Source organism: Octopus bimaculoides, chromosome 10 (assembly GCF_046866305.1).
Source record: "Octopus bimaculoides isolate indiv1 chromosome 10, ASM4686630v1, whole genome shotgun sequence".
NCBI classification, from domain to species: domain Eukaryota; kingdom Metazoa; phylum Mollusca; class Cephalopoda; order Octopoda; family Octopodidae; genus Octopus; species Octopus bimaculoides.
Genome location: NC_142937.1, coordinates 40891589 through 40916588, shown reverse-complemented (window position 1 = coordinate 40916588; position 25000 = coordinate 40891589). Strand labels below are relative to the sequence as shown.

The 25000-nt window shown below is 38.2% G+C and overlaps 1 long non-coding RNA gene across 6 annotated transcripts in view; it reads left to right on the top strand.

Moving 5' to 3' along the window:
* LOC128248895 (uncharacterized) overlaps nt 1-25000 on the top strand; it is a 201687-nt gene that overhangs the window by 175385 nt on the left and 1302 nt on the right. For all 6 annotated transcript variants that reach the window (XR_016243398.1, XR_016243399.1, XR_016243401.1 and 3 more), the window contains one exon: nt 21728-25000. This exon is cut by the window's right edge and continues 1302 nt beyond it. This is a non-coding gene — a long non-coding RNA (uncharacterized LOC128248895). The remainder of the gene's footprint in view (nt 1-21727) is intronic.

Here is a 25000-nt window from a genome sequence, read left to right as displayed (position 1 = left end):
CCGCCCTGGAAAATTTTGTAAGCAAATGAATCGACCCAATACTTATTTCTTAAAAGCCTAGTGCTTAATCTATGAGTCCCTCTTTGCCGTACCGCTATGTTACGGACACATAAACATACCAGCATCAGTTGTCAAGCGGTGGGGTGGGGGTGGATAAACAAACACAAAGACACACACACATATGTATGTGTACGATGGGCTTCTTTCAGTTTCCGTCAACCAATTCTATTCACAAGGTTTAGGTTGGACCGAGGCAACAGTAGAAGACATCTTCCCAAGGTTTCCCGCAGTGGGACTGAACTCAGAACCATGTGGTTGGGAAGCAAACTTCTTACCACACAGCCACGCCCGCGCCTATATACATATGTGTGTGTTTGTTCCTTCTCGAGCCATGCCTGACTCATAAGGGACGGTTTCCCGGTTTCATTGGCGTATAGGTTCCCCACCTGGATGGGATGCTGGTCTGTTACACTCCCATATAGTGTTTCAAATTTCATTCCACCACCTGTTCGTACACTACTACAACATACTAATACTACCACCAGCACAAATACCACACTCTACTACCGCATATCACAGCCTCACTAAACTGTACAACTAACAACAAAATAACATCACTGTCACTACCAAACGTTGTCACCACTCCAACGCACCTTTGTCATTACACCATTTAACTAATTATACCATTGCACACTATCAGTTCAAACTACAACACTTCACTACTAATAATTACACTAATACCACTAGTAAGCAGTAACACAACATACCCGACCATTAAGCAGTGCTTGTAAGTAGCACGACTAATATCTCCACACTATGCTCCACTGAACTCGAGGCGAGAAAAAAACTGTTGTGTCGACGCCCCCAGGCGAAGAAGTAGGATTGCCCAAGACATATAAATAGAGGTAGTCTGGCCGCGGTAGGAGTGTTGAGTAGCAGTCGAGTAGCAGTTGTGTAGCGGTTGAGTAGAGATCATTCGAAGGTGCTAGATAGCAGTAGCTTGAGACAACAAAAACTATCCCTGAATTTTTAGTAGGGTGTATATATCGAAGTATGCATGCATATCTCCTATGGATGTGTGTGCGCGAGCGTGTGTGCGCGTGTACGCATGCGAATCATTGTGAGTGATTCTGTGAGTTTACTGATTTAGTTCGTTGAGTTAGTGTCCAATGGTCTTCACAGGAACTGGTTGAGATCAATGTGGTTAACATTTTATAGGTCTGGCCTGTTGAGATAATTAGAGTTTAACGTTCCACTGTAGCAACGACTAAAGGAAAGATATGTGTTGGGAGGAAATTGCAGAAGGTCGACTTCGAGTGAAGAACTTTAAAGAGTGGATGGTTTTGCGCCAGGGTAGAGGGCGGACTGAGATTGTCGGATCGGAGGGAAGTAACTGTTGATTTTACGTGGGTGGAGTTCACAAGATCACGCCAGGAGCAAAGCCCACTGAAGAATCTGTAGAAAAGGCAAATAGAGATTAATCCTGATTCCCAACTTAACGTGGGGGATTTGTTAGAACACACAATAATGCGTAATTTACCTTGAGATAATCTCTCTTAAGGACTAGTGGTGTAATTGAAGCACTCGAAATTATATCGCTGACTGACGGGAATCGTCTGCTACGGCCGCCGGAACTGCCAGATCACGCGATTTCACCCTACTATGGGTTTTTCAGTGACCGATGTCCAGCAGAGCAATAACAGCCGTATTTTCCGTCGTTGAAGGGTAAGCTGGCGGGACAAATCCTACTCATCTAAAATGGTTTATGCAATTTATTATACAACGTATGGACAGAACAGTTATTCTCTGGAGTATTATAATTGTCCAGCTGGTTGTGGTCATAGTATGATTTCCAGCTCATTTTTGTAAAGTGTGTTTTAATATCAGATAGAATACACACATTTTTTTGACATCACTGTCCAGAGCGAACTTAAGAGGAAGTTTTAAGGATACAAACGTGCTGGTATCCAGTTGTACACCATTAAATACGTCTACGAATTCCATTATTTCTTTGTCCATTTGTTTATCTTTTAGAGAAACCCTCTCATTCATATCTAGCAATCCAAATTGTTTTATAGGGTGGCTGTGTTGTATTTATATCACACACACACACACACAGACACACACACACACGCACTCTCTCTCTCTCTCTCTCTTTCTCTCTTACACACACTCTTACACACGTATATCGAGAGAAAGACCTCAGTGTGACCAATGACATATATTTGAACAATAAGACAAATAATGGTATCTTAAATACCATTCAAGATAAATTCATGATTTATTGAGATCATCTCAGCTTCCAGAGAGTGAGTAGATTAATCACTTGGTGCTAATCGGTGTCAAATCCAAATTAGAAGATAATCTCAAGAGTCAAGAACTCTCCAACATTGATGTGTCATTAAGAAAACAAGACAGGTTGTATAAAGGCAAGAGGACAGCTGTGGACACGTGACACTGTTTCTTGTCCTATTTTATGTTCAGCTGACGAGACACTGAGAAATATATATATATATATATATATATATATATATATATATATATATATATATATATAAATACAGAAAATGAAAACACTTTACTGGCTTAAGAAATTTGCATAAATGAAACGGAAATGAACTAATAGAAATAACTGTGTGGCCAGCGGCATGTTTTTGAACAAGACGAATAATGGTATTATTTAATAACATACAAGATAATTCGCGCGCGCGCACGCACACACACTCTCAGATATGAAGAGAGAGAGAGAGAGAGAGAGAGAGAGAGAGAGAGAGAGAGAGAGAGAGAGAGAGTGTGTGTGTGTGTGTGTGTGTGTTTGTGTATAAATCTCCTTTCTGAATCTTCTGAAAACAAACCGTTACTCATTAGTATGATAAACAATAGTGTTTTTTGTCTTTAATCCAATCTCACTCCACATCCCATAGTATACTCACCCATCTATATTTCTCTCTCTCTATCTCTCTCTCTCTCTCTCTCTCTCTCTCTCTTACTCTCTCTTCCTTTCTGTCTTACTTCATTACATTAACTTATTTCACTAACACTACTCCGTGTGGATCCTAGTCCTCTCTCTCATCATATTTTTACATCAACGTTTGCCCGAGCACCCAACGTCCGTCACTCCACCCACCACAGTTAACCCAGTTATATTACCTTAGTGCCCCATATTTCTGGCTAAATTCTAACGTACCTATACAAAGCTGCACACCCATCAATTGCACAATACATCCATTGATGGTATACAGTGACGTCTTTACACGCACACACACCCGCACAAACACACACTTGCATAGAAACACCTATACTCACACGTTCACACATTCGTATATATATATATTCACATACTCACTCTCGTACATATATACACGCGCTCATACATTCTCTCTCTCTCCTACACACACACACACACACACACACACACACACACACACACACACACACACACACACACACACACACACACACACACACCCTACATAAAGAAATACATGTATACACACTTAAACACAAATGCTTGCATTAATGCCAATTGATACTTTCACGTACTCTACCACTCCTGTATACTCACAAGTACACAATCTTCCATACAAATATGTACTCATAGTCACATAAAACACCAATATACACCATTCATATATATATACACTCACGCACATACATACATACATACGTACGTACATACTCATATATGTATAGACATTTATGTATGTGTTTATACATAAACATATTTATGTGCCTTCAAACAATATACATACACACACACATACATACATACATACATACACACACACACACACACACACACACACACACACATATATATATATATATATATATATATATATATATATATATATATATGCACATACATATACACTTGTTACACATAGGAAATAATCTTCTGCACCTCCTCACTCTCTGAACCATGAGCAGTATAGAATCCAAAGTCACATGACCACAGATCATCTCTGCTGGTGATCTCATACTTATAATACACCCAGGCTTGCAATCTAAAAAGTGTTTGGTCTGTAGGCCCAGAAAATAATTCAGTTTCCTACAGCTCACCGCCTATGTTACGCACATATACTTTCCACCTTTACCACGTGGAGCATAAAATACAATCAACTACTGATACAGCTCAAGACAAATTCTCAACGTGACCTGAATTGACCAATTGACCAATTGACCAAATATGTTCACTTGATTTTGACTTCAAAATTCTTTACATTTTGTCATTCCGACTATGAACATCTGAGCATACGGGTGCCTGGAAAACTAAGTAATGCGGGGCTCAGTCAACTTGTTTTAAAGATGCGTGCGTGCGTGAGTAAAGCGGTAAATTGCCAGACTTCTTAGATGTCGTATAGAATATCTCGCATTCTGGGTTTGATTTCAGCCGAAATCAAATTCGCTTTTCATTCTTACAACGTAGATTCTTCTGTCACTCTTTCCTCATCTATTCCTTTCTTTCTCGTCCCCCTTTCTCTTCCTATCTTCCCCTCTCACTTATACGCACGCTTGCTCCTTCGAAGAGATAGTCAGTGCTCAAACACAGAAATGGTTGTGTTCCGTCAAGTTTAAAATGCCCAAGAAACAGCGCCTGTTACAACGGGGTTCCTACGACCCCATCATATCTATGAGGTATGTGTGTGCCTATGTACTGCATGGATGGATGTATGTATGTATGTATGTATGTATGTATGTATCTCTCTATGTATATATATATATATATATATATATATATATATATATATATATATATATATATATATATATATATATATATATATAACCGTAATATCAGCGCCAAGCAGTACATGAACATTCATCTGTCTCCTGTTTCTGAAGAAGAGCTTTGCTCGAAACGTAAAACCACCTTTCTTACCTGCTCTGAGCGTCTGCTAATACTTTACATGTACCACGTCCTCGCGCTCGCGCTGTTGTTTTTTGCGTTTGTTCTTCGCTTTTTTTATTTACTGTATATATATATATATATATATATATATATACATGGTACTTACTCTATTGGTTCTTTCGCTGAACTGCTAAGTTACGAGGACGTAAACACACCAACAGCGGTTGTCAAATGGTGGTAGAGAACAAACAGACACAAAGACATACACATACGCACACACCACACGCGCACATTACATGCACACATATATATGACATTTATCATAAACCAACGTACTCGACGCAATATCTCCTGTTTAGTTCATGCCTCTCGAAAGACGTCAAAAGAAATATCCCCTTTAATTTAGCAAAAAGGATTTACAGAATAGTGTCTGATAGAAATACTCGGGACCTTTGTCTTCAAAACCTCAGAACAACACAAACTGAAAGACAATATCCACCCTCACTTATAGACGATGGAATTAAACGTGCTAAGAAATTAGACATTAAAACATCAAGGGCAACAAAACGTAACACCACATCTCATCTCAAAACTCTACTGTATATATCAACTCACAACCCTAGAAACAATTGTACAAAATATACCTTTGATTACTAGAGATCCAAAAATAAACAGCATTCTGAAAAGACAAATTCTTCAAATGCAAAAAGCAACACAAATCAGTGAAAAGATGCTTTACACAGCAACCACGAAACCAACGGTTAAAAAATGTGGGCGCCCAAATTGTGGAACATGCCCCAACGTAATGGAAAGCTCAGAATTCCTATTCAAACAAGGAGAGAGGTTCACAATTAAAGCCAACTTTACTTGTGCTTCCGAGAATTTAATTTATGTTATAACTTGTTCAGGTTGTGGACATAACTATATAGAACAGACAAGTATGACACTGAGACGGAGTACCACACTACATAAGGAACAGATCCGGCTCCCGCAATAGAGACAGATTCCAATGAACACATAGTTTTCCCCATCTACATGCGCAAAGAAACAATTTCTATACAAGAACGTTTAAATAAAGAAAATTTGTTCATCGAAAAATACAGAGCACGTCTAAATATGAACGCATAACCAACTTTGATTTCAGTATATAATTTCATTCATGATCACATACTCACCACTGTACATATTTTATCTCACTACTTTAACTTTCAGTGTGTATATATTTATTTATCCCCTCCCCGAAAGATGAGCAATTACCTCCCCCGTCCTCAATAATAACGATCACTAATTACCTCCCCTTAGATTTTCTACTTGTTGAATCATTCATTCACAAACTTCTCCACACGCAACATGGACTAAAATCTTCTTCAGAAAAAATACGAAATTACAATAATTTCAATGTCATGATTAGTGAAAGCGAAACCGATCGACAAACAGTATAAAATATATTCTTTTCTACTCAAGACACAAGGCCCAAAATTTTGGGGGAGGGGACCAATCGATTAGATTGACCCTAGTACGTAACTGGTACTTAGTTTATCGACCCCGAAAGGATAAAAGGCAAAGTCAAGCTCGGCGGAATTTGAACTCAGATAAAGACAGACGAAATACCGCTAAGCATTTCGCTCGACGTGCTAACGTTTCTGCCAGCTCGCTGCCTTTTATTTATCGACCCCGAAAGGATAAAAGGCAAAGTCAAGCCCGGTGGAATTTGAACTCAGATAAAGACAGACGAATTACCGCTCAGTATTACGCCCGGCATGCTAATGTTTCTGCCAGCTCACCGCCTTACATTAAGAAATGTATTAAAACATGTATTAAAATTATGTAAAGTGCGGGCATTTTCCTTCTTTTATTATATATATATATATACATACATATATATATATGTACACACACAAGCACACACACACAATCACGTGCGCGCGGATTAGTGTTTATATTTGCAAACAAAGAAACAGTGCTCATATAATAGTGTTTATATATCTCATTAGAAACTAAAGCCTATTTGATACATTTATATACTCACACACACGCATACATACGTACAGATACATAGGAATGTATGGGTACACACATATATATACACATACATACATATATGTATACAGACAGACGTGCATATACTTATATATTCGTACTTATAAGCACATATGTGGTATATATACGCATATATACCACACACGAGCACACATATATGCGTAGTTTGAATGTGTTCTTATAATATGTGTGTGTATACACACATTTATATATGTATGCATGCAAAAAAACGTACGTTCGTTCGTACACACACATATGCCTATAGCACATACGTCGGCACATGCACACACGGACACTGTCACTGTGTATGTATGCACAAATAATATACAATCACAAGTGAACCTCATTAGACAAGTAGAATGAACATAAATATTTACACACACATTCACACGTATACCGACATACGTTTATATAGACAGATAAAGGTTTACATACAAACGTACATTATTATATAAATATGTGTATATAGATATGTGTATATGTATCTATGCATCTATATACGTATATCAGTTGTGGCTGTGTGGTAAAAAGCTTGCTTCAGCGTTTAGTCCCATTCCATGGCACTTTGAGCAAGTGTCTTCTGCTGTAGTCACGGTCCGACCAAAGCTTTGTGAGTGGATTTGGTAGACGGAAACTGAAAGAAGCCTATCGTATATATACGTGTGTTTGTGTGTGTGTGTATTTATATGTGTGGCCTTGTGCCTGTGTTTGTCTCCCTACCATCGCTTGACAATCGATGTTGGTGTGTTTATGCCCCCGCAACTTACCGGTTCAGCAAAAGTGACTTATAAAATAAGTATACAAAGAATAAGTCCTGGGGTCGGCGGTGCTCCAGCATGGCCGCAGTCAAGCGACTGGAACAAATAAAAGAATATATACAGAGTGGGTGAAGAGTAAGTGGGCATTAAAAATTGGTTATATAATCTATATCCCTTTTACAAATTCACTGCAACAAATGATATTTGTTCTTTATTACATGGGAAACTGAAAATAAAACTTCATATTTCAACGTAAGCACCGGTAGCGTCAACCAGTTTTATCAAACGGCCAGGAATAGAATGAACAGTCTTCTGAAGGACGTCGTCTGGGATATCATTGAGGACCTCTTGAATCCTTGTCTTCAATTCCTACAGTGTGCGATGTTTCCTCTTGTTCACCTCCTCTTTTGTGTAATCTCACAGGTAAAAACCACATGGAATGAGATCTGGACTTCTTGGAGTTCTGGACTTCTGGACTTCTGCGGTCACAGTTTTCAGGTTTTAGCCCCTGCACGCAATGGGGTTCCACGGACGAAAATTCAATTCTTTATGCAACACCGTACGTATAGTGTGCCTTGTTAGTCCATTTTCACGAGCTGCTTGAGATGTTGATTTTTGCGGGCTGCGATTAAATATTTCCTGCATTGTTACCACGTTCTTCACTGATTGGGATGTAGTTGAACAGCCAGTTCTTGCTGTGTTCACGGAGCCTGTTGTCATTAGCTCTGAACCAAAACAATGGAATCCCACAATTCATAGCGTGCTGCTATCTTAGCTAGCTCCTGAACAGTCAAGCGAACGGCCATCTGGAAAGTAAGAAATAAGAAATGAGACGAAAAGAAATCCCCATTAGTGTTATCTGTTTAAAAAATGTTTTCACCATGACTTCAGTGATACTAAAAACTCTATAAGCAATTTCTAATACCTAGTTACTTTCCACCCACCCTAGTATATACATACACATATATACATATATATATATATATATATATATATATATATATATATATATATATATATATATATATATATATATATATATATATATATATATATATATATATATACACACACATGTGCTTGTATGTGAGTATATACTTATGTTTGTGAGCGCACGAAGGCAGCAAAATTTAATAATTGTACGGGAAATCCATTTATGCAAGGATGTGCGTATGTGTGTTTGTGACCTTTTGGGTGTATAGCGTATTGTATATTCCCAGCTGGGAATACACCATGAACTGGTGTGGTTGAAATGATATCAGTACCGCCGGTAATAAGACAGTAAATCTCTTTCAGTGATTCTCGCAGTCAATCTTGATAACAGTAGTGTGTACAGCAAGCTATCATTGGCATCAACTGTCAATATTTCATCGTGCATACATATATATACATGCTCTTACAGATGCACACATTTATATACAAATTGTTGGCGCTTGTATAAATCTCACTGTATACACACACCTGCATACGCACACACACACACACACACGCACACCGAAGATATAGGCATTGGTATGCATGTGCAAACTGCTATCAACTCTCTATACATCATCGCTTATGTGATATACATACATACTTACATGAATAACCGTGCTTCAGGCATACACACACATACACACAGGTGTGCATATACATACTGACCTTGACTATATACTTTACACCAGTGCTTCTCAAATTATATGACGTGGCGTACCGGCAGTTTCTTTTTTTTTTTTCCAATGTGCCAGGGACCGGTAATATTTCTTAGTAATATTAATTTATACCGGAAACAATATATCTAAAGAATACAATAAAAGTTGACAATTTTTAAAATCTTATATTTATTTTGTAAACAAATAATATGATATTACATAAACGTTTTATAAGCATTTTATAAGCATTTTATGTTTCTTTCTTTTCTGGAAACTGGCTGCGTACCGGCAGCTGATGGCTCGCGGATCGGCACCGGTCCTCGGACCACACTTTTTGAGTAGCACTGCTCTACACACTGCAGACTGATATATGTACTCATAAACACTAAGTACGTAATTGATATGAATCCCCGAAATGTGAGACAAAGTAACAGAGGACAGGAAAATGTCGAGTGTGAAAAATTAGATAGAAAAGTTTAGCGTAATGCTCTCGTACACACTAATCTATTTCATAAATAACTGCAGACCACACATATAAAATAATATTGCTTAAGTGAACACTGGATGTATTTTGTTAATTCTATTTCGCCGTAAGCTCAAAGAATGAGCGACATCGTAAAACAAACACACAAACAGCAGGGTGTGAGAATGTGGAAGAGAGTGGAACAGCATAAATATATGGTACACACACACACACACACACGTGTGTATGTGTGTGTGTGTGTGCTATAGGCCTCGAAAAACGATAGACACATAGGACCAATTAAGGTTCCGAACAGCTTTTGGACAATCCTTGCTATTAAGGGCCTGTACTACGTAAACCAAGTTTCCCCTCACTTTTCCGATCTCTGGTTTTCTGCCAGACTCATTCTGCCATGACAATTTCGTTCCCCTTCTCCACCTCACCTAACATTCTGCAAATTTACTGAGGATGCATTTCGCTCTCTATATTTACCTTTTCCTGTAAAACAGCGCTTGGAAATGTTGACGTGGGCTCTTTCAGTGTAAAACCTCTATCGTTATACATGACCATCACAATATCCTTTTCCCTCACTGGAAAAGGAAGTCAAAAGAAGATCACGGGCGATCTTCGTGATGGCCTCTATTGAAGGATTGATCCCCAAAAAGACAGAATCTACTCGGCATATTTAATATCCAACGTTTGGAGAACACTGAACATGTACTTTGAAAACAATCTTGTCATTTCCGACGCATTTTGGATAGGCTTAACAGTTACACTGCTATGCCTGTAGAGTTAACCACGGACCAGCAATGCCTCTTCGTATTAGTATGAGGCTAAGGATTCTTAGACATTGATGTTTCTAAGGAGCTAGAAGCATCACTGTTTGGGAATCCTAATAGATGGCGATAATGGACAGATATGGTGTTTTTACATCTTTTACCATAAGAGGAAATTTTCTCCACGGTAATTGCAGGGATTTTGTCTTTCAGCAATTGAAATATATCATAAACATATTTTAACTAACCCAAATTTTCACGCACATATTCACACATACGCACCCCCTCCAAACCCCACGCACACCTACCCCCCACACTGAAAAAGAATGGAGAATTATACATCTTCAAACCTTGTTTATTACAATATTCTTCACATTTCGCATTAAATTCACGTTAGATTTAATTCCCGACACGTGTTTCTGCTATTCATAAATGGCGGAGTCCAAATTGTTCGAGTATCTGGTTTCATAATCCCTCCCCCTCTTCCGTTTTGTTTCGAAGGCTCTGAAAGCGATCATGGGTACTCCCTTCCCTATTGACTTGCATATAAAAAAAAATGAGCGGACATTCCCTTACATTCTAATACATCTATACATGCTTCCACCCCACAGTCACCCCACCACTGCTCACACTACCGCTTCAACTTCTCTTCTCTCAAACCACAGCCTTTAGTAGTCCACTACCTCCATCACTTCTAACACCGCTACCATCAGCTTTCCCTCCGTCACACCAACAAACCACCAAAACCACTACCAACAACCGCAAACAGTACTTTCGAATATGACAACCACCGACAGCCACAACCAACAATAACAACAAACACCACCACAATCACCACTATGACTACCTCCACCACCACCACCACCACCTCCTCCACAGCTACCACCGTCGCCGCCACCAACACTACCAGCAGCACCACGGTGCAAACTACTACGATAGCTAATACTACTGTTTCCACCACCACTGCTACCACCACTACAATCGCAAACACCAGCATTAGTACCACCGCCACCGCCGCCGCCGCCGCCGCCGCCGAACCACCACCGCCGCCGCCGCTACCGCCGCCACCACCGCCGCCGCCACCGCCGCCGCCACCGCTGCCGAACCACGACTGCCGCCGCCGCCGAACCACCACCACCACCACTTAAGTTGGTAACAGAGCTAAAACTGTGATATAATTGTTAAGTAAGATGCTAAAAGCTGACAGCTGCTAATTACAATGGATATCGCTCGTGTTTAGGGTATCACCTTACCCGGGTGCATGTGTGTAATCGTGTGTATATGTGTGTGTGTGTGTGTGTGTGTGTCTACGTACGCGCGAGTATACACACACACCCAAGCAGACACAGAAACGGAGGCTGGCTCTGGTCCTAAAAAGCAGGTTTACTGCTGTTGTTGATAGTGATGATAATGGCAGTAATTTTAGAGGAGGTGCTAAGTTTTCGGTAGTTGCGTATGGAGTACAGGGTACTGGGGTGGCTGTGGCTATGTAGCGTGTTATATTTTTGGGTGGTGCTAGTTTTGGCAAACATTAGGGGTAGCGCTGTTGAGTGTGCAAAACATTCAATTCAACAACCTTTGTGACTGCGCGTGCGTGTGTATATGTGTGTGTTGTATATGTGAGTACACACACACACACACACACACACACACACACACACACACACAAATAATATATGAGTATATGCATATATACGTACATGTATGTACATACCTACATCTACATGTATATATAGATGCATATCTGGGTACAGGACGTTGCAAAAAAACGTGGACAAAATGATAAACAGAGTACAGAAAACACACAGGCCACATAGAGAACATTTCCTTCATCAGCTGCCACCATTCTAAAACTAAGCGTTTCGCATATATATATATATATATATATATATATATATATATATATATATATAAATTGTAAATGTAGAAATAAAAACAACTCACAAAGGATTCTGCGGTACACGTGTTTCAAGCTTTATAGTTGTTACATCAGTGTATAATTGACAGTATAAAGCTATCTTCAGCCGCAAATTTATATATATATATATATATATATATATATATAATATATAATATATATAAATTTATATATATATATATATATAATATATATAAATTTATATATATATATATATATATATATATATATATATATATATATATATATATATATATATATGCATATATATATGTATATGTATGTGTTTGTAAGTATTTATATATAGCTAAAACATGGGTCACCTCTTCAGAGGAACTTCTAACCACATAAAGTACTCAAAACATTAAAACTGAATCTAAGCATATTTCAGTAAGGCAAGACTAATACCTCAGATTTCAGATAGCAAGATCTCATAAAAATAGCAAAGGATATGCCTCTGGGCCTAATTGGACATTGCAAAACTGCAGATATTTCACTAAAATGTGGATATTATCCTTATGTAGTTGGGCATTGTTGTAAAATCAACCATTTCCAGCGTTTTATGCGTTTTTCTCAAAATGACAATTCTGATTACGAGCAGCAATATGTAGATCACAATAGCTTCGAGAATAATTGATGTAATAGGGTGAAAGTTTGCATGTGTATTACTTTCATACCTGTCAAGATGCTGTACTAGTGTGATTAGATATATTTCATTTGTTCATCTTCTAGAGACACTTGAATGCTACTACCTAGGGTCAAAAATGCTTGAACTGCTGCATATAGCTATGAGTGACCCCACAACAAAATCTAGGTTAACTTCATCAATGTCTTTGATTCAGCATCTAGTCTGTACCCCAGTCTGTTGGCGTTCCAATTTAGAGCATATTACCTTTGATAGTTTGGTAGAAAAAATTAACCTAAAATAAGGGTATGTTTGCCTTGTCGATTATTTCGAATTTACATTTATGTAATGAATAGATAATGCGGAAATTTGAATATTATGTTTATATATAGAACGAACATTGTTCTTGATGTATGCCATATTTGGTTTGCCTGGGTTTTATTCCCGCTGAGTGAGAGCATCTTCAATTTAGGAGTGTCTTCCTACGACTGAAGTATTAGTCTTGCCTTAAAAGAACGAGTTCTTTTAAGAACGAGTTCTTTAACGAGTAATTTGAACGAGTTCTTTAACAAAAAGCCGTTTTCTTTCGTTTAAGAACAGACTGGGAATTAACATGTATCCATTCCTTATGTACTTATTCCGTAAAGTGTATTTGTACTGATAATGATGGTCATGATGAGGGAATGATGAAAAACAAAAAATACGGGGAAATAATATGATTAGATAAACAGGTAGAACTGTAGATGGGTGGAACAATAGAGATATAAAGAATAAAGCATTTATTACTTAGACCAAATATACATCATCTCATTCCATTATTTATGAGGCTGAGGTCATCGTAATCATGCTGAATCAAACTAGGAAAACCCTCATATTGATATAATGTCTTTGAAGGATCTAAAAAATGCGATATGAGTCTTTAAACCAACAAGTGAAATCAACTGTGATGCCCAGATTTTATATCTATATAGAGAAGTATATTCCAACCGAAGCATAGCACATAGGTCCTCTTGTGAAAAGTTTTGCGTATATCACGTGTAATTATATAGCCTTTGCCTTTGTTGTTGGCACTCCGTCGGTTACGACGACGAGGGTTCCAGTTGATCCGATCAACGGAACAACCTGCTCGTGAAATTAACGTGCAAGTGGCTGAGCACTCCACAGACACGTGTACCCTTAACGTAGTTCTCGAGAAAATTCAGCGTGACACAGAGTGTGACAAGACTGGCCCTTTGAAATACAGGTACAACAGAAAAAGGAAGAAAGAGTGAGAGAAAGTTGTGGTGAAAGAGTATAATAGGGTTCGCCACCATCCCCTGCCGGAGCCTCGTGGAGCTTTAGGTGTTTTCGCTCAATAAACACTCACAACGCCCGGTCTGGGAATCGAAACCGCGATCCTACGACCGCGAGTCCGCTGTCCTAACCATTGGGCCATTGCGCCTCCACAGCCTTTGCCTAAGTTCTTAAGAACTAGAGTGAACGAGTGCTATAAAAGAGAAAAAAAAAAGGTAGACAGAAGTCGGTCTTCAGAAACCGTACCAGTGGTCGCAGAGAAGAAAGAGAAAGAGAAAGAAAAAGATTTCTTTCCTTTAGATCTGGACCTACAGCAAACGTTCTGCTAGTCATAATAAAATAAGAGCACCAAAGAATTCTTCAGTGGATCATGTTCTGTAGAAACTGTGCTGTTGGTTACTGGGAACTGAGATATTAAAGGGAAGGAGACACCAGACTGTATACAGCTGTTTCCATCATCTTTGATACGTTGAATGTGATAGTGACCGATCGATAGCAGACGATACTTGTTGAAAATGAGAGTCATGAGCATGTTTCAATATATTTGGTTAAATCTTTGTAAAAAAGAGAACGAGGGAGAGAGAGAGAGAGAGAGAGAGAGAGAGATAGAGAGAGAGAGAGAGAGAGAGAGAGAGAGAGAGAGAGAGAGGTGGGGGGTAATTTGACAAGTTTGATGACATTAAAAGTATCTGGCGAGAATAGGGCCGGTTAGCTGGAGAATGCAATGTTTTAACACTTTAGCATTTAAACTGGCCATATCCGGCCAAAAGATTCTGCCTGTTTTATGTTCAAACTGGCCAGGTCTGACTTCTTGCACCAACCCTACAATATCATTCTAAAAAAAATTAACAGTTACCGCATCAAAATATCATAGCTACAAGATGTGGTTTAAAAAGCATTACTTTTGACAGAATAATGTGAATAATAAAGGGTAGGACCGGACGCCGTCTTGGGCTAGATTGAAGCAACCAGAGTTTTCACACTTGGCAACTGTGTATAACTGGTGGCGAGGTGAAGTGGATAAATACCGTTGAACAAACCGGAAAGCCTGTTTTTCAATGCAACACCACGTAGTCAAACAAGTTTGTTTAGAAAGAGGAAAGAATGCTTCCAGAACATGCAATGTACAAAGATATTTACTGCCCTGTTGGCCGTCTGGCAGACGCTAACTGGGGATTAAACATCTATTTAGTGATTATTGAGACTTCGTGTTTATGTTGTAGATAACATTTTTCGCAAGTATTTCTGCTATATTACAGCTGCGAATAAATCATTTGGGAATTATGGGATTTGGTTGTGTAAGGAATATAAAGGGACACGCGTAAGAGGTTTCTGCCCTCTGTTTAGCTGTCTTAGGTGGGACAGAAACGAACTGCCTTGTTGTTCAGGAATAGTTGACATAAATCTGGTGGAGTTCCAGTCTGGTAGCTGGTTTGAACTAGAAGGTTCGGTTGTGGAGTGTGTTGTGCTGTTGGAATATGTGAGATGGATTGTCTCGATTAAGCTTCACTCACACGATTGAATGAAAATAGAGTTTAGTGCTGATTTTGGAGCTAAGAAAGAAATTTTAAAAAAATGTATAAGATTGATGTGTTGATCAAGATGCAGAAGGCGACGATATTAACTTATGCAGACATTTCATAATGGTAAATTATTGGGATTCATTGCCGGAGGCGTTGATGTGGGAAGAATTCGATAACTAATAGAGTCTTATTTATTGAAGTCATTGAGGACAATGATATGAGGGAGGAGGAGGAGTTAATATGAGATATGTGAAAAATACGGACAAAAAACAAGTTGAATAACTAGGAAGCATCAGTATCATCATTCGAGCTGCTAGAAATATCTGCCAAATATTCCTGAAATCACATACTATTGTATAGAATACTGTAACATTGTAAAATAATATATCTTTAAAATAATGAAGCTTTGTAAAATAATGTGGCCTTACAAGAGAAAGAACAACTAGCTAGAACATTTACCTTTATAGAGTTGATCCCTCAAAATAGCTGGGAAATTTCAGATAAACTTAGATGAGCGAGTAAAAGATACTTTGATTCTGAGAAACTAGAAATCTGTTGATAATATTCAGGAGGGTAAGTGTTATGTCTCAAGCTGCTGCTATCTAGCACCTTCGGATGATCTCTACTCAATCGCTACACGACGGCTACTCAACTCCTCTACCACGGCTGGACTACCTCTATTTATATGTCTTGGGCGATCCTACTTCTTCGCTTGGGGACGTCGACACAACAGTAAGATGGATACAGATATCAGCATTTAGAAGGAAGATGGAATATAAGGTGTAACCTTGACAGTAGAGATAGATTTAAGACGATGAGTTTTAAGATGAGATTGTCCCTGAGAGAAATGAGACGAGGGGTTTGCATGTTTGGAATATAGTTTGAGTAGTGTCTAAGTTAGATCGACGTCCACGAATGAAATGTAGAGGAGGGACATTTTCTCATCGGATTGACTGTGTTGCTTTGGTAACTTCAGATTTCATAGTTTTGAGCCATTATGATAGAAGAAGTGAATCTTTACACTGCTTCGATCCCTGACCTAGTTGAAAGTCTGCCATCGCTGATGAGCTTTTCAAAATCCTTCTCGCACTAAGAAACCAGTCATAAACTGGAGAACTATCTCAAAATCTTCACACACTCACGCTTTTGTATACAAACACCCACAAAGACACACGCATACACACAGAGGAAGCGAGAGAAATGGCAAAATGGAGAGAGATAGAGAGAGCGAGCGAGAGAGAGAGAGAGAGAGAGAGAGAGAGAGAGAGAGAGAGAGAGAGAGAGAGAGAGAGAGAGAGAGTTCGTTTGTGTGTGAAACGCATATTCTTCGAATTTCAGGGAATACGATGTCTATTTTTATGGATTTAGTAACTTGATATCACCTGTCTATAGAAGCGTGTATTGAGAATCTATCTATCTATCTATCTATCTATCTATCTATCTATCTATCTATCTATCTATCTATCTGTCTGTCTGTCTGTCTGTCTGCCTGTCTCTCTTTCTGCCTGTCTGTCTGTCTGTCTGTCTGTCTGTCTGTCTATCTATCTGTTTGTCTATCTATCTGTCTGTCTGTCTTTCTATCTTTCTTTCTATATTTCTTTCTATCTTTCTTTCTCTTTCTTTGGTTATGGTGTGTGTTTGTGCTTTTATCTATGTCTACCTCCTCTCTGTGTTTTTGCATTTCTCTATATACACACACGCACACACACACACACACACACACACACACACACACACACACACACACACACACACACACATATGTACATACTCTCTCACACACAGAAAAATACGCATGCACAATACCTACACATACTCCAAAACCTGATATTCGATCCTCTGGATATCTAGGAGTAATTCAACTGGTATTAATTACTATTTTCATTCTTCTTTCGTTTATATTTTTAACTTTATTAATCTAGAACACATAAATAAACAAATACATCAGTACACGTGACATTTATGGGCGCTTTTTACATTAAATATTACTTCAAAAACCATGTTATACTGCCTGAACATTCTGCACATAAGTATGCTTGTATGTATGTATGTATGTATGTATGTATGTATGTATGTATGTATGTCATTGTTCCGTTTTATTTCAAGATTTGCTAATAGAGAAAGAGCCGGTTTCTATATGTGTATGTATGTATGTATGTATGTATGTATGTATGTATGTGATTACCTGAATGTTAAATTCTTAACTGGAAATGATAGTAGAGCGAGAAATCTTAGGCCAAGATTGAGTTGATGTTTCACTCTGTTCTGTATACTCTAACTTTGCTGACCGTCGCCCATAGATACCACAATTGCTGGTATCAGCGCGTTTAGGTGGAGTCGGAGTGAGTATCACGTTGCAGACATGCGTGCTCGCGCGCTTGTCAGTCTCTTTTCTTTTTGGAGTTCTTGCGATAATGCATTGTCTGGATTCTAACAAAAGAAATAATTCTTCTCTGTCATTGGAATTTAGGCCCCAACTAAACAGTTGCATCTTACATTTCAGTAATATCTTATATATTTCCACTGTATTGCTTAAATGTTAAATGTGCTGACAACGACTTAGATAATTTCTTTGCTTGCCTGAAAATATAAGCTTTTGTGGACTTTTACTACTCAAGTGCATGAAAGATTTGGCTATAAATGTAAATAAATAATTTGAGCAGAAAAGCTTCAACTTTGGAAGCAATTGACTGTACAAAGTGCATTTCAGAAAATTTGAGATTTTTTCATGGGAGACATTTATTAATTTCAAAGAAGTACAAAACTCCTTCAAAATAGGATCCTCTGATTTCAATGCACTTGTTGTAGCACTCCAGCCATTTCGTGAAGGGTCCATGGAAGTCCTCCAGAGTGAAGGTGCTCAAGATGTTTGTCACTGCTTTCTTCAAAACGATTTTCCCCTGAGGTCCTCTTTCAGCTTGGGGAACAAGCAAAAGTTACAGGGACCATGGTCTGGACTGTAGGGAGGGTGAGGGACAGTTTTGATTCTATCTTCGTTAAGTAGTTGGTTACCAGAATGGATCTGGGGACTGATACATTGCTCTGGGGCACGTGCCGCTGATCCGAGGGGAATCTCTTCCTGAAATCCCACAAAATCTTCACAAAGTACCAGTTGTTGATCTTCTGACCAGAGAGAAGCCAGTAGATGTAGATAATGCCCTTGCTGTCGGAAAGGTGGATCATCCTGAGCTTCCTGGTGAACCTGTCTGGGTCTGGAGGAGCTAGGATGCTTCCATTAAACACTCTGTCTCTTGGTGTTTGAATCGTACGAGTAGATCCAGCTTTTCTCACAGGGCATGAGAGATTCAGGTACTCTGGGATTGGAGGTAATGAACTCAACCATCTTCTTGCTGTCACCAACGCGTCTTTCCTTCCGTTCGTCTCTCTGCACTCTGGGAATAAAATTCGCTCAAATTTTGCGCATGCTCAGATCTTCGTGAATAATTCAGTGTACAATTTCGACGCCTAATCCAAACTGTATGCTTATTGTCTTTATAAATGTTCTTCATCCAGAAAATTGCGATTATGTTCTGATGTCCCTCTACTTCCTGCACCTCTCTTGTCTCTCACCTCTTCTCTACAATCTTTGAACTCCTTGTGCCAGTGACAAGATGCCCAGCTCCTACAAGTTAGTCCATTAGCAGTCTGGAGCATTTCATAAGTTTCTGTAGCGTTTTTACGCAGTTTAACACAAAATTTTATTGCACAGTGAGCTTCCAAGTTGTCTTCACATCCTAAATGCATTCTGAAAACTAGTCAGCTGTGACAAGCAGTGTTTAGTAGGATGTGTTCAAAGTGTTGTTACAGCCGTCTCCTTTAATCTGCAAAAAGTGCCGGTAGGTCAGTATATTAGTTGTATTGTAATGATATTTCAAATTTGCAATAATTTAGGACAATAACTTCTGGAATGCACCTCTCAGATTTTCTCTCGCTTCTTCCCTAATTTTGAATAAATTGTTCAAATTCATTGGAATTGACTACAACACGAGTGAAAAAAAGTTTTGTTTTCGGTCAGATGAAAAAGGGGAAAAACGTTATCCCTATATTTCTTGTATAAGAATCGATGTATGTACCCAGCACGAAAAATATTGCATATTTTCCCAAAGTAGTCCTTCTTTCAGAAAGCTCTGTATATATTAATTTAGAATATATGTTTTGGTTAGCTGATAAAGCATAACGATTTAATACGAAAATTCTCCTCTCCGTCTTTTCACTTCTGTATCGAACGATAATATTGTCTTCTGTTTCCAATTTATCTTCTGTTTCATCCATCTGTTTCACATATATCCAATCAAAACATGATATCTCCACTCTACTCTCAAATATGTCCCATTATTAGATAATCGTCGAAATTGAAAATGAGAAACTCTGAGTAACGCTTTGTGAAATTTCAGCTTCTAATGAAATGTGCACACGTCTATATACAAGTGCACTTGCATTTATACAGGGTTCTCAGTTACTGCAGCGATGACGGAGTGACCCAAAGGTTACCTGCAAAAACATGAGCCCCTGAATTCGATCGCTCTGAATGGCTTCTGGGAAAATGTTTTTGTCTGTAGCTTCGAGTCGGTCCAAATCTTGTGAAAGAAACAGTGTAGACTAAAACTGCACCGAACAGTTGGCATCTTGTCAAACACGATCGCGCTGATTTTTCATGGGGATTGCACGAAGGGTACCTTTGTCTCTGGGATTCTCAACCAGATGTACAAGTAGATTGAACAACTGGAATACTCGTCGAAAATAACGGAAAATTCACATGTTATGCATGTGTGTGTGTGTATTTATGTTTCTATCAATACTTGTATAAGTTGGTATACAAGAGTGGCTGTTTGTATGAATACTCGTATATGCGGGTACTTGAAGTACGTTATAGAATCATAATCTAAGATTACAACCGAGCGAAGCCTCGGCTTTGATTTAATTAACAAGTATATAAAAAAACAATTCTCTCCTTTGCAATATGTGTGTGTGTTTGTGTGTGTGTGTGTATGTGCGTGCGCTCTAGCTGAGGGGGAGGGGTACCTTAGATTGTTCTGCATACTAAATACAAATATTGCAAAGTCCCAGATGTACAACTTAGGGATAAAACTTTGATTAACTAAGATTATCCTTGCAATTCATAGACTAAATATAATTTTTAAAAATGTAGCATATATTATAGAGGTAACTTAATTCAATAAAAATTTGAAATTTTGGCAAATATAGGAAATGCGGTGGGTGGATTTGATTTTACGCCAACTAGCGATAGGTAATGAGTATATATGCATATATATATATATACAAGTGTGTGTGTGTACGTATATATATATATATATATATATATATATATATATATATTGTTTGTGTACATGGGTCTATGGTTGACTGAACATAATCTCATAATGAATGCGTCAAATCTATTTAAATCACTTAATCTTACATATTTGATGTACGCAAATTTGTATGTATAGTATGTGCGTGTAGTTATACGTAATATATATATATATATATATATATATATATATATATATATATATATGAATGCATATATATACACATATATGTATATATATATATACATACATACAAACAAATATATACATACGCATGTATGTCTATATACATTATATATATATATATATATATATATATATATATATATATATATATATATATATATATATATGTGATACACATAGACACAAACAGACAATCACACACGCATATGTACTGGAAATACCACTTATGTTTATTTTCTTTTCTTTTGGCAATATGACAACCTCAAAATGTTCTAGTCTCTATATGTGTTTTTATATGCATTATATATGCCTCGTATTTCATGATATGCCACTTTTTTTTTCTCTTTCAGATATTTTGATTTAAATAAGTGAAAATGCATGTCCTATCTGATTTCCAAAGCAGACAAATTGTTGGGGCGCGGATGGTTGGAACTTCAGTCATTCAAAAATGCTGAATTTTTTTTAATGTTCCAAGAGTTACAGCTTCTAAAATAATTTTGGCATTCCAAAACCAAACTAAAACCAACCCTGGCAAGCATAATTCTTGACGAAAGGCAAAGCTCACAGAGAAACATCGTAGAATTGTGGAACTTATTAATGTCTAAATGCCATAAACTGCAGTAGCAAAATTGACATCCGAGTTACACAACTACTAGGCCAACCTCGTGTCAATCAAAACCGTTTGTCGCGATGTCTATATAGTTGGATACCATGCAAAGGTTGCAGTTGCTAAACTTTTCCTATACTCATCAACCGAAAAAATGGTGGCTAGGCTATTGGAAGTGGTCAATGACTCAACGGAACAATGCTATCTTCTTTGATGAATCTTAATTCATCCTTTCCTTCCCATTTCGGGGAAAATTTATGTCTGGTGACTATTCAAAGAAGTCTTGAAACTTGACTTTTTGGTCTCTACCGTCAAGCATTGAGATAAATCTGAGATGATTTGAGCTGCTGTATCACGGATTTCAATTAACCCTTTAGTCGTTCTACATGACAAATTTAATTATCTGTGTACTTTGGTTTTTCATGTCCATTTTATAGTACAAACATTATTCCTTGATGATGGCAGTCTTTTAGGACGATAATGCGCCGACTCACGCGGCTAATGTTATTCAAAATTGGTACAAATGGCGCAAAATTGAAGTAGGTAACGTTGAATGGTCCCCACAGTCACCGGAAATCAAAAACTTATGGTGCATTTTAGAGCGGCAAGTGGGGACCCTTTTCCCAATTGTATCATCACTGAAAGAGCTAAAGCAGATTTTACTTTAGATTGGCTCACAGTTTCCCTAATAAGAGCCTGTGCAAGTCAATTCCTCGATGTATTAAAGTTGTGATTGATCCCAAATCTGGACCACCTCTGTCTTAAATAATAAAACACTCATTTAACAAGGTGTTTACTTTATTTTGTCCAATTCCCCCATCGCTCTGTATATATATATATGGAATAATTACTATGAAGCATTGTGTAGAATATATTGTATAAAAGATTGTGCGTAAGGTCAAAACAATGTGAAGTAAATGCAAGGTAAATCACAAGAAAACAAATATGTGAATTAATGTAGACTAACCTTGCATTCAATATTTCGCATTACTTTGGCTTTACCCACGATCTTTTATACAATATATATATATATATATACATACACATATAAATATATATCTGTTTATACACACACATATGCAAGAGAACCCCCAGAACTGGATGCCAGTATCTCAGCCTTATCTAAGCTTAATTAGATTACCAATGAAAAAAATCAAACAATACCAATGTAAATAACCGCCACAAATTATGAATCCACAAACGCCTTCCTCTTCACCAGAATGAAGGACAACTCGAAATAATGAAACTAAGATATAAGAAAGTCCCAAACGATCATAACATATGTGTATTCCCATCATCAGCTGCTTTCGACATTTGAGAAGTACCTTTTGATCAGGTGGTGTCAACAGCATTAAAAATATAAATGCTGCCTGAGGATCCACCAATTTATTACTATGAGTAACAACATAAGAGTAAACAAATAGTGATGACTTACAGCTACTCAATACAAATATATGTTGTTTTTGGCACTCCGTCGCTTACGACGTCAAGGGTTCCAGTTGATCCGACCAACGGAACAGCCTGCTCGTGAAATTAACGTGCAAGTGGCTGAGCACTCCGCAGACACGTGTACCCTTAACGTAGTAGTTCTCCGGGATATTTAGCGTAACACAGTGTGACAAGGCTGACCCTTTGAATTACAGGCACAACAGAAACGGGAAGTAAGAGTGAGAGAAAGTTGTGGTGAAAGAGTACAGCAGGGTTTGCCACCATCCCCTGCCGGAGCCTCGTGGGGCTTTAGGTGTTTTCGCTCAATAAACACTCACAACGCCCGGTCTGGGAATCGAAACCGCAATCCTATGACCGCGATTCCGCTGCCCTAACCACTGGGCCATTGCGCCTCCACTGTGAATGTAAGATTGTTGTTATTATTGCTATTGTTGTTGTTGTTGTTGTTACAGTTGCTGCTGTTGCTGCTGCCCATTGGTTGTTGTAGCTGTACAAGTAATGCTATTGTTAAATGTAATATGATAGCAGTGACATTAACAAATAATATTGATTTTGTAGTTGTTTATATTTCATTAAATAAAAAGGGAGTAGGGGGAAAGAGGGGGGCAGTAGCTGTAGCCCTTATAATATTTGCAGACTGATGAACTGGGTGTGGAGAATGTTCAGCTTGAACCTATGTGGATCAACATTAGCAGGGACAATGTGGTAATTTTGTGGAGGAAGGACTGTACTGGCAAAGTGTTTCGCATTGGACATAGGTAGGGAGTCACTGTAGAATTGATGAGAGATAAGTAGACCCAGGAGGAGAGACACAACAGGAGAGAGAGCATAAAGGTTCAGTAGAAATGGTAACCAGCTTGTTAATTCAGAAATGTTAACAGTAGAAGTGGCAGACAGAAGAAATAGCATCTGCGGGCCAAGGAACAGAATAGAATGTTGGTGAGTGAAAATTCGGTAATTAACCAAAAGGTTTCTTGTGACTGTGATGGCAGCAGAAGCAGTAGCACTTTCCTTGTGGTCTGTTCAACATTCTGGTGTGGCCTTAACTGTATTACAATGTGTTTTGCACTTGAGATTTGTACATTGATAATAACTGATAAGGGCTCATGTATTTTCCAAAGTGTTGTGTCGACGTCCCCAGGTGAAGAAGTAGGATCTCCCAAGACATATAAATAGAGATAGTCTGGCCGTAGTAGATTGTTGAGTAGCAGTCGAGTAGCAGTTGTGTAGCGGTTGAGTAGAGATCATCCGAAGGTGCTAGATAGCAGTAGCTTGAGACATAACACAAAGAAACTTAGTCTTTGTGATGAAGCTATAATGGTGTTATATATGTGAAATCCCCATTAAGGATCATTAGAAAGTGTTTGGTGTTTTCAGAGCTGATACCAGAGTATCCAACCCTACATTTTGTTCTGTCTTCTCTCAGTATAGCAATCAGAGTCTTCTTATACAATATTTTTCTGCAACATCTTCCAACCGTTACCTTCTTTACACTAATGGGGAAGATGTAGTTGAAAAGTTATAAAGAAATCTCGAGATTTATGATCATGCACATATTTCTGCGTAA